The sequence below is a fragment of the Rousettus aegyptiacus genome, unplaced genomic scaffold, assembly GCF_014176215.1.
Source record: "Rousettus aegyptiacus isolate mRouAeg1 unplaced genomic scaffold, mRouAeg1.p scaffold_m13_p_4, whole genome shotgun sequence".
In the NCBI taxonomy this organism is placed as follows: Eukaryota; Metazoa; Chordata; class Mammalia; order Chiroptera; family Pteropodidae; genus Rousettus; species Rousettus aegyptiacus.
This window is the reverse complement of record NW_023416307.1, coordinates 40310952-40325254: the sequence shown is the minus strand read 5'-3', so window position 1 is coordinate 40325254 and position 14303 is coordinate 40310952. Positions and strand designations below refer to the sequence as shown.

At 37.0% G+C, this 14303-nt stretch overlaps 1 long non-coding RNA gene and 3 other non-coding genes across 6 annotated transcripts; all 4 read right to left on the bottom strand.

The window, feature by feature from the left end:
- Nucleotides 1-1692: 1692 nt before the first annotated feature.
- Nucleotides 1693-13448, bottom strand: LOC107507024. Of its 3 annotated transcripts, none has more exons than XR_004950344.1 (4): nt 11951-13448; nt 8462-8573; nt 5026-5756; nt 1693-2416 (listed from the first exon to the last, which is right to left on the bottom strand). It is a non-coding gene; the product is annotated as an uncharacterized LOC107507024 (long non-coding RNA). The 3 variants fall into 3 exon arrangements; XR_004950343.1 differs by lacking the exon at nt 11951-13448 and adding an exon at nt 9345-9722; XR_004950342.1 differs by lacking the exons at nt 8462-8573; nt 11951-13448 and having other exon boundaries at nt 5026-8451.
- LOC118602339 lies at nt 4325-4456 on the bottom strand. The gene has a single exon (XR_004950681.1). It is a non-coding gene; the product is annotated as a small nucleolar RNA SNORA63 (small nucleolar RNA).
- Nucleotides 4796-4970, bottom strand: LOC118602370. Its single transcript, XR_004950707.1, has one exon. It is a non-coding gene; the product is annotated as a small nucleolar RNA SNORA81 (small nucleolar RNA).
- Nucleotides 5250-5380, bottom strand: LOC118602340. Its single transcript, XR_004950682.1, has one exon. It is a non-coding gene; the product is annotated as a small nucleolar RNA SNORA63 (small nucleolar RNA).
- Nucleotides 13449-14303: the final 855 nt, after the last annotated feature.

Genomic DNA, 14303 nt, shown 5'->3' with positions numbered 1-14303 from the left:
CAATGAGCGTTGAAGGTTGGGGAATAAGTATAAATCCATATGGCAGCCCTCTCAAATCAGCCTGCAAGCAACATCGCTTTTAGTGTTTAATGGATATGACATAAATCATCTAGCTATACTGTCCCATCGAAGGGTGGGGTTAGGAGTAAATGGAAGAAATAAGAAGCACATATGAAGTTCGCAGCTGAGGGGCAGAGGCTCACTTAGAGACTGAGACCCATTCATAAAACTACAGAACAGTTTTTAAACATCTCACCGCTGGTTTTCAACATCATAATAAGAGTATACAGATAGGAAAGGAGATATAAAACTATCTTTGTTTGCAGATGACAGGATTATTTATGTAAAATCCAAAAGAATCAACCAAAAAAAACCCTCCTAGAACTAATGAGTGGTTACAGCAGATTTGCAGGATACAGGATTAATCCATAACGTCTGGATAAGAGAATGACATTCAAGGTAATGAGATAAGTAGCACCGTAGCAAGATGCTAAGTTTGGTTTTGAACATATTGAGTCATCAGACTGAAAACATCAAGGGAGCAGTTGCTCTGATGCTTGGAAGGGCACACAGGAAGCCTAAGAGTGTTGGAAGGACAGCAGAGGGCCACATACGGAGGAGGAAGAAAGTGGGAGCAGGGCCTGGGAGGGGCGGTTGTGGCAGAAGTGGTACCTCATGCTACTGCATTCAGGAAAGTAATCAAAGGTGTCCTTGGATGGATCACCTTGATCCTAAATGAAATCCACGTCATTCAACAGGGCTGCGAAGGCCTCATAGTAAGTTTTCTAGGTACACGTTTTCTTAATAGAACACAAGTCATGCTCGCTTGTTTTTGTCTCTACGCAGTTCTCTCCACTTGACTTCCAATCTCTGTAGGGGGTGAACATCGGGATAGGTGACATCCCCTACATCTTCTTCTTTACCATCTCCTTTAGCATAGTTACTTACTAGAGACAATGATGACTTTTAATTGATCTCATACTTCCAGGGATCCTAGCATTTGTTTTGTTGCAACAGCAGTTTTATGATAAATGCAAGCATCAGTACCAGGGCTTAGAAAGGACAGAGGGCTTTCACCTAGAAGTTCATTACCAAATCTTTTTCTAGGCAGTACCAGTTGAAACAACCAGCATAACATTCACTGCCTGTCAGAGTGGTTCTTTTGACAAATTATAAGCTGTGGTCAAGACAAGGATTGCTAGATGAGTAATTTGTGAGTAGAAAAAAACAAAGATCATACTCAATGTCAATCCTTCAGTGATAGGACCTATTATAGCAACTCCATGTTATCGTAATGGAAAAAGAACTTCACTGATTCATTAGTTTATTAATAGAAATCCTTGCTGTTAAATAGCTACACTGTATGTACCAGGAAATGTTTGCCACATGGGAGAAAGAGAAATGGAGGGAGAGAAATTTTACATTCTAACGCTTCTTTTTCCTCAAAGAAGATAATGCTGAGCACACGGTGCTGGTGAACACCTGCAATGGATCGGTCTTCGAGCTGCTTCCAAGCTGCAGTCAACTTAGAACTGTTAAATCTTTTAGTGAAATGCCACATGTCCTATATCCATTGTGTGTAATTTTGTAATTAAAATAAAATATATATTATAAAATGCCATTTTATTTTCTTCCTCTGAAAATATGAAGTTATGGCAAAAAGTACAAATCTTAAAGTAATAAGGACCAAACAACATTTAAAAATGTATTTTATTGTAATTTATGGGACATTCCATATATAATATGGTAATTTTTCTGGGATTTAACCCTCGGATATAATTATTGCTGGTGTTTAGCAAAAGTTTCCACTCATGAAATACTTTATTGAATAAAAACACAATACCAAACAAAATGAATTCAAATATATATTTTAAATTATTTAAAAGTTTATTCTATCCAGTCTAATGACTAACACAATAAAGGCAGATCCTAGTTGAATTGGCTGCTTATATACAGCACATAATTTTCAGTCCACAAATATTTCTTTAAATGATAGAGAACACTCAGTATAACTAGTTTTACAAAACTAGGAAAATAAATTTCTAAGAAAGATTTTTACAGTCTCATCTTTTATACACAATCCCAATAGCCTAACTTGAAAGAGGAAAAAGTCAATGATTTTCCTCAAAAGAGCTCGTGACTGAAGTCACTTTGTTATCAAAATCTGTATTTTTGATCTATTATGTATACTCAGATAAGATTTAAATATTCCCAAAGAAAGAAGCATAATGCATGTTGCAGTCACTTATTTAGCAACAGTGAACACTACATTCAAAACTATATCACCCAAAGAATAAGATAAGGCCAGCCACATTCATTGAAATTTCTTCCACTATAGTATGATAGAAAGTCTCAGTGAAGAATCCTTTTGTCTTCTTCAATGCTTATGGCCATTGCTTTCCTCCCACTGCCAATTCTGAACAAAAGAAAAATTACTAATCAGAATATTACTTACCAAATACTATAGGAAGCACTAACAATATGAGCTACTTGTTATCTATAAGTGGCTATTTGTCAAGATTATACCTAGAATACTTGTAATTGGAGGTGTAGATGCTAATCATAGTATCTAGGAAAAAAAAATGATGTCTTTTGTAGTTAGTGCAAAAGAGTTCATTTGGCTGCAAGATTGGATTCTATCGGGTATCTTGAACATTATTATTTACAAAGCAGATTACAGTTTTAGTTTGGGCAGTTAAATGAAATCACATACCAAAGTGGGCCAAGAGCAGGTGTCAGCCTGGGACAGATAGAAACACCAGGAGCAAAGCAAAAAGAACAGTTATGTAATTCATTTCGACACACTTTTGGAACTATAAACTGCAAATATAAACTCTGGAATGTTAACTATGATTTAAGACTATACTGTCCGATACAATAGCCACTAGCCACACGTGGCTATTTAAGTTGAAATTAATTAAAATTAAATAAAAAAAAATTGGTTTTTTAGTTGCATTAACTACATTTCAGTAGCCACACATGGCCCGTCACTACTGTGTTGGGTAGCACAGATATAGAACATTTCCGTCACTGCAGAGAGTTCTATTGGCCAGACTTGATCCAGGACTTAAAACTTGTTCCAGTGTGAGGAAGCAAACCTCCAAAAACTTGTTATGGCCACCTGCATTTATCACTGCTTTCTGACACTTTGCACACTGCAACGCAAGTGACTGAGCTATGTTTGCCACCACGGCTCTCCACCAAAATACATAATACAACCAATCAAAAATGGCTGGAGCAACTTAAAATATCAAATAACCAGGACAAGAGAAAAACAAATATGAAAATACTGATTCACTCTTTATCCAAATGACATGCTGTTTCATTTATGAATCTGTGTTCTAAATCAGGCCAGTGCCATTTCTGAGTACCACCTTGTCACCTTTTCTTATCAACTACTACATTTTTTAAAAAACAAGGTTATTTTTACATTAGTAGCGAGACATCGTTCAATTTATTTAGTGATAAAGCCTCTATACCTATACCAGGGCATAAATTCCTACCAGAAAATTCCAATTATAGAGGAATCATCAAGAAAGCACAAGAAATGGGCAACTTAGCTAAAAAAAGATTCATGTGTAAGCCAAGGCAATCAGATATAAAAGCATTACTGATTTTCCTTTGAATATCAACTGATTAAAGTCCAAAATCTGGCCTTTTTATTTCACATTTGCTTTCGCACTGTGTTTTGATCAACCATGAATCTTCTCAAAGTATAATTTAATGCATCTTATCACATTACTAGGTGATAATATTATTTTTCTGATTCATTTATCTGATTTTCAAGGTAATCAGGTTGGCAAAACCACACTTGAAAAGCAATACATGACTTTAATTCACTGGAATAAAAGTAAGTAATTCAATGAAGAGGACATATATTCAACTAAGAATATAATTTTCACAAGAATATAATTTTCATCATCGTTTATAACCATAACACTAGTTGTACATAAAAATCAGGAGCCTGAAGTACAATAGTATATGTTTACATTTTGATTCAAAAGCTGCAGTCTTCTAGGCCACAAAACAGTAATGACTTGCATAGACAGCATACTGTTCACTGCAGAGTATGGTCTTTATTCTCCCACATAGCTTGAGCTGACGAAGACAACTAAAAATCTTCCCCTCAAAACCAGCTTTTGGGAGATAAATATTGTAATTAAACAAGGAATTGAACTCCCAATAAGTCAGTAGTAACCTAAATGTAGTTTGTTCCTTATCTAAATTCCCTCTTGATAATGTCTCTTTCTGTCACCACTTACAAAATATTAACAAGACTTAATGCTCAAGAGTCATCGATCAAGTCAGTGTTTAAATGGTAAACATGTGTGAGACCATGCATCCCTGGTGGCTGCAGCACCACGGCCCACAGGGCTAAGATGGAAACAGTTTTATTCTGAGCAGGGGGCAAAGACAATGCAGCACTTCACGGCTACATTGTAATTAGTTCCTGCCTCAGTTTATCAAGAAAATAATTAGATTGTAACAGTGGCTTAATTAACAGTGCTGGGTAAGAACCACTCTTATCACATCAGAAATTGAAATTCCTGGCTCATATTTTTCTCAGAAACCAGCTGCTCTTTGTCTTGTGTTCTGAAAAAGAAAAGCCTGTGTACTGGTGGGTCTCTCACATGTCATGAAGAACATACAATCTCCTTCCCTACAGTATTTCAGAGAGGAAAATGTTAGTTCATATCAGAGTCTCAATAAAATTCCGTTTGATTTCTAACTCTCATCCTTACCATTGGAAGAGAACAGTTATAAATTCATTCTATTAATTCTGTTTAAATACAGATATTATTGTACTAGTCTTAGAACAAAGTACACTGGACTTATGAAAGAGGTTCATCTTAGTTTTTCTACTATCTGGTATAGCTGTTTATCTTCTTGTGTCTACTCTGCTAGCTTTATTACAAATACCTAGACATGATACTAGTTTCTGCCATTTTAGAATAGAGCTTAAATAAGGTTAAAAAAAATCTGGCTATAATTTTTAGGTATACCATTAGAAAAAACATTACTCACTTTCAAAATTATTATAAAATATTGATCCTTTCAAGGGTCTATTCTTCCTTCTTCACCAGAATTTAAAAATAGATCTCTCATGAACTTTCTTCTGACGTCTTGTAGCAGATCGATTGGCACTGAGGCAGAAAGCAACACAACCTTAAAAAGGAGACAATGACTAACTATGTTAACACATCAATTAAGTAGATATAACAGTTTTAATAATAATGCTTGAAGACATGATGTTTGAGACCAAGCGTCCCTGTCTTACTATAGAAATGAGCCAGACAGAGATTGTAGGAAACAATTGCTTTCAGCAGGGGAAAGGACAATATAGCACTTCACAGCTATATTGTAACAATTAACCCAACCCGCCATCTGCTACTACAATGATGACGCACACCTGAATACTTGTATTTAATTTATGGTATTTCTCAAGGATTTGATCCCTAATTTCTTGGTTCAACGTATTTCTGCTTTATTCAAAACAAGCATCTTGATCCATTTTGGAAAGTAAAAGAAAAAAATATCTTGCTTACATGTGGGTTGCGCATAGAGACTTCTTCCCAAAGACAATGATATGGAACAGGACAGGGAAGAGGAACTTCACAGTGGAGAAACCTCATAACTACTACCTCAGCAGGTAATCAAGGTCAACGGTAACAATCATAACACTTGATTTAATGAGATGAAAATGGCACTGTACCTCTGTGGTCTTTCTCCCCAAAAAACTATAACCCCCGTCCAACCTTAAGGAAAACAAGAGACAGATTTCAATACTAGGGTATTCTACTACTGGACCAATATTCCTCAAAAAGTTCAAGGTCATCAAAAATAAGACGAATTTAAGGAACTGTTATAGCCAAGAGGGGAAAACACAGTTAAATGTAATATAGCATCCTTGGGTGGGATCCTGGAACAGAAAAAGGCAGTAGGTAAAGACTAAGGACATCTGAATAAACTCTGGACTTTAGTGCATAACAATGTATTGATGTTAGTTCATTACTTCATTAATTTTAACAAATATACCATACTAATTTAAGATATTAATAATATGGGAACTGAGTGCAGGGTATATGGGAACTCTCATATTATCCTCTCAATTTTTTGTAAACCTAAAGCCATTCTAAAAAATAAAGTCTATTAAAGTCTTAGTATCACCTCAAAATATTCATGCATGGCAATTGGCTTAAACAATTAGGCTAATTATTTTTCTTTCCCATACCCCAAATATCGCTAGTTAAAAAATGCCTTAGATAAAATATGGGAATGTGTATAAAGATGTCTGCCATTTAACACACCATGTGCTCTCTGGAGGATCAATAACTAGTATGTGCTGTGACGGCCACCATACTTTGCCTTTCATTTTGAAAACCGATTCCACAATACAGGCATGACAAGTTGCTCCCAGATACTATTCAAGTGCCAAGAGTTAGCTTTTGGATCTAAAAGTCAAAAGCTTTTTTTTTTTTTTGTAGAAATAAAGTCTCTATCAAATGACTTCTGAAGAACATGGCTAAATGCTGAACTGTTTATGTTTAGTTTAAAATTCTGGTCTGCAAACAACCTTTACAAAGCACAACATAAAACCGTTTCCACGTTTACAACCAACCAAACTGCTTCATTGATAAAATCCCTTTAGGTGTCTCATTTTAAATTAGATTTTGATGCCTTTTCGAACTTGGAATTCTCACTTTCCTAAAGATATCAGCTAGATAATTAAAGAACCAAAACAAACATTGCCATCCTTATTCTTCTGTGTGAAGATACGTATTTACTGAAATGAACTTTGCCTTTGCAAATTGTTCTGATATATAGTCACTGTTTATCATTCACTTTAAAAATCTTTTCAATAGGAAACTGACATATACAGCCTTGATCTTTGTAAAGCCTACAGCTTTGTTAAGAAAAGCTTGATTTCAGAGCTAATATAGCAGTGAGCTTTGAAAACAGAGTCAGGGCCCAGGGCAGGCTGCCCCAAATATCCCGCAATGCCATATTGATTATTTTGAATTAAAGTTGCTTGATAAACAGCTGGTACAAGAAGGGTACACTGGCACTTGCCTTCTTGGATGCAGGAAATAAATCTCCATTGTGAAAGGTGCCCTTCTTGCTGCAGGGGGCCTAAGGGAGACACCCTTATTGCTAGAGTTAAGGAATCCACTCAAAAAGCTTATATAAATAAAACTTGTTACTCCCCTCCTAATTTACTACCCAAGCCCCAACTTTGCATTCCTCACTAACGAGCACCCAAACCTAAGTGTCTTTGTCCTGTCAATTCTTCACAAATATATTGTTTCTTTGTCTAAAAAGTACAAAAAGCTGGCTGGTTCATCATTTCTTGAAGTATCATGGATGATTTCCTATGCACACATGTTAAATTGCTTTTTCTCCTGTTAGTCTGGTCTTGTGTCAATTTTATTATCAGTCCAGCCAATAAGAACTCAAGGATAGAGAGGAGAATTTTCCCCTCCCCATGACAGCATGCAACAGATGTATCACAAACAACTGAGATTCCAACTAATTACATGCCACTGCAGTTTTCATGTTGCAAAACTGCATTTAAACTTAACAACAATAACACAAAGGGCATGGATCCTGTGCCCCCTGAAACAAAGCTACGGTTGTTAGTCTGTTGAGATGCAGCCCTATGAACCGATCTACAAACCTAGTTACTGTTTAATTTGAAAGAAAAACTCTGTGCATGCGTGAACAATGATTAAAAAGTAAGTTCTCAATGGACCACTTTATACTGTTTGTTCAGGCCCGAGAATGAGACTCAGAGATGCCTGGCAGAAAATTTATCTGGCCAAGGCCCTTTGACGGGAATTTCATCATGCGATACTGAAAGATTATTGTGTTTTCATTTCCAGCCTAAAACTCTGGGAGGCCTGACAGAAGTAAGAAGTCGATGTGGTGTGCAGTCTGACAATCTTGCAAGAGGAAGTACAACACAGTCTCTAATGAATGGGAAAATATCATTTTGAGGAAAAATGCTATAGGGCACATGTTCTACTAAACTACTATGGGCTTGCAGGACTCAAAACTGAATTATGCTGTGACAAGGGACTACAGAGTAGTAGGGTGGAAACATGTCACTGGCTCATGGTAGGAGAGCACTAAGTGCTTAGTAATGCGTAACAAATCTTGTCACTTGCCATTCAGAACACTCCCACAAAACAGACTGCACACAACATGCAGGACTGCTATACTGGGAGGGGATTGGATTAGATGACTTCAAAGCAGCTTCTTTCCAAATTTAAGATTTGAATTTTATATCCTGATATGAGGAATGAGAAATGTACAGGATAACCCAAGGCCACCCCAATAAATAGGACCAAAAGTAACACCAGTTGTGTGAACTTAAAAGAGATGTATGTATTTATTTAATAACTTTCTAGGTCCTAGACACAGCGGAAAAACAAAATAAAGTCCTTGCCGTCACAGAGCTTACCTTTTAGTGAAGAAGTCAGACAGTAAATAAGAGTCCTATTTTAAATAGGTAGCCAGGGAAGGACTCCCTGAATTGGTAGCAACTGAGCAGAGCCCTGAGTAAAGTCTCATTCCTGGATGTAAAAAAAAAAGAGAAAGAGAGAGAGAGAGAGAGAGACAGAGAGAGAGAGAGAGAGAGAGAGAGAGAAAATAATAGTTAATTTAAATAAATCTCACTTACTAGAAATTTCTAATAAACTCATATTTTTATGTATCAACTGTAAGAAGATAAAAGAAAAAGCCAACTTTATATACTTCATCAAGAAATGCTGCTCATTGCAGAAACTGTCAGCATCCCACAGATTAATGGTTTTGCATTATTTCCATAAATTCTAGATCTTAGAGTAATTATGTGTATTTGTCACTTATACTTATGTAATTAATTGCATGACCATGTGCCCATTTTTAGAAATATGCTGATATGAAAACTTTTAATGATTCCTCATAAATTGAAGCTCATACTACAATTTAAAAGAAATTGATTCTTTGAAAACCATTGACTACCAAAAATAATATAAAATAGGTAATCTGAATGAATAGTCCTTTAGCCATTTAAAAAATACATCTGTAATGAAAAAGCTCCCAAAAAAGAAATCTTCACTGAAAAATTCTACCACTTAAAGAATTAACATCAATTTTATACAATCTCTTTCAGGAAATAGAAGAGGAGAAAACACTTTCCAACTCATTTGTAAGGCCAGTATTACCCTGTCATCAAATATAGACAAAGAAAGTACAAATAAAAAGAAAGAAAGGAAGGAAGGAAGGAAGGAAGGATAAAAAGTAGAGACCAATATCTCTCAACGAGTGCTGGCAAAGATGTGGAGAAATTGGAATTCTCTTACATTGCATTGCTGATGGGAATGTAAAATGGTGCAGCCACTTTGGAAAACAGTTTGGCAGTTCTTCAAAAAATCAGTCACTGTATGACCAGCAATCCCATTCTTACATGTAGATTAAAAAAAAAAAAAAAAAGTGAAACTATATGTCCACACAAAAACTTGTTAACAAGTATTTAAAGAAGCATTATTCATAATGGTCAGACATGAAAACACAACCCAAATGTCCATCAACTGAAAAATGGATACAAAAAGTAATATAGCCATACAGTGGTATAATAGCCATAAAAGGAATGAGATACACATGCTACAATGTGGATAAATCTGGAAAATATTATACCAAGTGAAAGAAGCCAGGCAAAAGGACCACATATTGTATGATTCCACTTAAAAGAAGTATCTAGAAAAGGCAAATCCATAGACAGAAAGTAGATTAGTGGTCACCAGAGGCTGAGGAAAGGGAAGAATGGGAAGTTACTGCTAACAGGTATGAGGTTTCTTCTTGTGGTGATGAAAATGTTCTGGAATTAAATAGTGAAGATGTTTGAACTTGTGAATATACTGAAAACCACTAAATTGTATATCTTAGGGTAAATTTTGTGACATGTGAATTATATCTCAATAAAAAATAATATTTTTAAAAAGATCAGAGAGAAGTAGGAAGACCATGTAGAATGTTAAAGCATTTGACCAGGCGAGAGATGATGGAACACTTAAGGATGCAGTGGTGTTGGGCAGAAAGAAGTAATTAGATTTTAAAAATGTGTAGGCAACATAATTACTAGCACTTGGTGATTGCTTTGATGTGGGTGGAGCAAGACTGGGGAAAGGAAAGGGAGAGATGTTCAAAGACTCCCAAATTTCTGGCATTAACTTTATGATCAATGATGCTAGAATCTACTGAGTTACGAGAGTCTGCAGGAAAAGCAGGATTAGTACAAGACTGTGAGTTTAATTTCAAATATCTTGAGTTTGGGGTACCTGTAGCACACCAAGTGAAGAGGATGAACAGGCAGCTGAATATGCATTCATGATGCTCAAAAGAAAACCTAAGTTAGAAATAGAAAGTTGGGGTTTTCAACAAAGATACACAAGATGAGATCCAGAGTGTACAGTGGGAAGATCTCTCTTCCAACCTTAAGTGTTGAGGAATTCCAACATCTAAGGGTCTGGTAATCCAGCAAGAGACTGAGAAAGAGAGGAGAAAAGAGTAAAAGGATAACTAGACTTATAAGGGGCCATGGGAGCCTGGAGAAGAATTTATTTCTAAAAGGAGGGAGTAATCTCTAGAGAGGGTTGGCAACCTTTTTCTGTAAAGGGCTTGACAGTAAATATTTTAGGCTTTGAGGCTATAGAATCTCTGTCACATATGGTCTTTGTTTTTCTTTTACAACTCCTTAAAAATGTAAAACCCATTCTTAGCTCACAAGCCATATTAAAACATGCTGAAGCTGGATTTGGTCCACATGCTGTAGTTTGCCTGAACACTGGTTAACAGTGTGAAATGCTGCTAAGAGGTCAAAAGTCCACTGGGTTTAGGGACAAGGAAGTTATTGGTGACCTCGGCAGAAACAGTTTTAGTAGAGGGGTGAGGATGGACCACAGTAGGAGTGAGCTGAGAAGAGAAAGGGAAGTAAAGAAATAGAAACGGCAGGGTAGACAATTCTTAAAAACTGATTCTAAATGAGAGAAGAACGTGTTAGGTATGGGGAAGAGTGGAGACATAAACAATGGTTACTTGAAGGAGGGAGAGACTGCCGAATATTTAAATACTGGTGGAAAGAATTTAGTATAGAGTAGTTAACCACGTAGGTGACAGAAGAGCTAACTGGTGGTAGAGATCCCTGAGATGGTGAGAGGGGAAGGAAGGACTTTTATGGAAGTTGGATGGATACAGATGAAGGTGGGTGGGTGGATATGCTGGCAGGAAGCTCAGAAGCTCAGGTATTGTATTTTCTAAATAACGCTGAGATCATTTGCTGAGAATGGCTTGTTAGAAGTTTGAAAAGAATAAAGAGGGTTTGAAACAGCAATAGTATAAAATGGAAGAATGAGGTAGCCAGAAAACACTGGGGCGTGCTGCGTAGTGCTGAAAGCCCAGGTGAAGTTGACTGTACCATGAATTAATTTTAGTACCAAGTCTTCCCAGAGTACAAGTTTCTCCAGCTCCTCTAGGAGGCTTGCTACAGGCACAAAGAAGACAAATAGTTGGATTCATCTGTGGTTGAAGTTTTCCCAGGCGGATAATAGCTAGCAATAATAGATAGTATTTATAAATTTGGGGAGTGTGGGACGAGGTTTTTGTTAGTTATATTACAAATAAACCAAGGTTCAGATATGTTAAATAACTTGTTTATGATCACTTGAGTAATAAATAGTAGATGTTAAGATTAAAACTTGAATCTTTAAAATCCCATATTCCTTCCTAAGTGGTTAAAAGTTTTTATAGTATTTTGTAGAAAAAAAGGGAAGTTCCTAAGAGGAATTTTAGGGAATAGTTTGTAAGTAAACTACATTAACACTGTAAATACCAAAGAAATAAAACAATATACAAAGAAATATAAAACATCTACAAAGCTTGACCTTTAGTTTTTAAAACATACTCAGTCTACCTCACTAGAAACAGCCACTGACTGTGAACCCATTTTCTGGCTTTAAACCATCACCCTGTCATTTTCTCTTCCTTGATACCTGGTAATGTTTCTTCCTGTTTATAACACAATGAAAAGGAAAATCACATAAATTATGCATGAGGAGAATGACTGAGACTGATACATAAATATATGAATATATTAGCCAAGCTTACAGCTATCCGATTTAATAAATCAGTATATTATGGTTTAAAATACCTGCTTAACCATTAATGAACAGTACATTTCTTTTCACCAAAACTCAAGATATCCATAATTTTCTTAATTGCTTAGCTTTTTTCAATAAAAAATTTTAAAATTTTAAATTAATTATCTAATGATTTAGGCCAAAGACTCACACTAATTGTCAAATTATTATAGCTAATAATAGCTAAAATTAATTAAGTGCTTTCAATGTTCCAGGCACTGGGCAAGGATTTAATATGACAGTGGGTACAATTATTATCACCTCTATTTTAAAGAAGAAACCGAGACCCAGAGAGATTATATAACTTGTCTACTGCCATCAAAGTGGTAGAATAGGCTTTGAACCCGGCTGTGTCCCATTCCAGAATTTGAACTCTTAGCTTCTATATAATACTTCTTTAATCCCTACCTTGATAGGGATATATAGATCTCTTGTAATACATATGAATATAACCTTCTCCACTGACATCAAAGCCAAAAGATATGACATTGTGATTTAATATATAAAATGTGCTTTCAATATCATATAGTAAATAAACATTCCTTGACAGTTTAATGCAGTTCTTTCTTTCCAAAAACATAAGGCAAATGCCACAGTGGAGAACTTGAATCTAAAACAACTCTCCAACTCCTCTGAAAGATAAATTTGCTTTTGCTAACTAGATTCATTCTAACAATGAGAAAGAACTCCCTAGAGTCTTTCTTCAAACTGCACACCTCATAAAGGACAACAGATCTGAAATGAGCTTTTAAGGTGTCCTGTCCCTAATACTTGCTAGTTTTGTAACCCTGGGCAAGGCCCTTTGGGTTTTATCCTGACATGGATTATCATGATACTCCTCATATAAGGAGTGCTATGAAAGCACACTGTAAATGTTTAGGAAGTGCACAAGTGTTACTCTTGCCTAGGGCTGCCAAATAAAAAATAGTGCCCAATTAAAGTTCAGACAAAAAAAAATAACGTTTTATATCTTAATTTTATTTTATATTGGGGACATATTTATACTAGTAAATTATTTGTTGTTTATCTGAAATTTAATCTTAATTAGCACCCTGTATTTTTATTGCTAAATCTGGCGAGCTATCTTTGCCCCCATGGCGAGGGATGCATAAAGGATAGCAGGCCCAGGGCCATTCCCCTCACCTCCTAAATGGTGAAATTGAAGCAAACGGCGGGCTGAAGGAGGAACATAGAGAGGGGGAAGAGAAGGGCTCTTGGAGATAGAACTGAAAGCAGATTCTTTCCCTTTGTTTTCCTCCTCCCCCTCGACCCTCGGGTACCCCTGCATCTCTCACTGCTCTGGAAAGCCAAGCGCCCCACGCCCCGCCGCAGGGCAGGAACGCCCCCCCCCGCCCCGCCCCGTTACCGTGGCTGCGGCAGCGGCGGCGGCTGCAGGAGCAGCAGCAGCAGCAGCAGCAGGCTCAGTCCACGCTGCCACCAGTTCCTCTCAGTCGCCACCAGCAGCACCCACACCACAGAGGCGGCTGCCACGTCCCTGGAGTCCAGCCGCTAATCGATGTGCAGCTGTACCTCAGATGTCATCCAACCGTTCCTCCATTCAGTCCCTCCGTCCCTTACAGAAGCCTCTTGTCCTCCTCTGGCCACCGTCCAAGTCAAAACCAAGAAATAGGCCAATCCGAGAGAGGCATTTGGGAAGGCGCGTCACGGCTAAAACCAATCAAAGGAGCGAGCAGGGTTTTCGTGGCGATTGGCCAGTCGGGCTGCGTGCCTGCAGGGGTGTGGTCCCTGCTTCCTCTTCTCCGTGGGCTGGGCTCCAACTCCCGAGGGCTTTTCTCTGACCTCGGTCTCTTTGGCAATGTGGGTGCTGGATCCATGGGTCCTCCTGGGGTTTGTGGGTTCGTGGGTTCCAGGGCGAACCCACATGATTAAAGGTCATGAACCTTCATGACCTTTAATCATCTGAGCCTCCGAGAGCAGAGGGTACCTGTGTAGGATATTGAAAGGTTGTGGGGTAAGAAGAATACAAAATTTTATAACATTTTTAAAAATGTGAAAAACATGTATTTAAAAAATCCCCTTCTTAATTATCTCAAAACCTAAATCACAGAATTTTTAATAGGCTTATTTTTTTTATAATGCTATTTTTAAAAATTGAGTATAATTGAA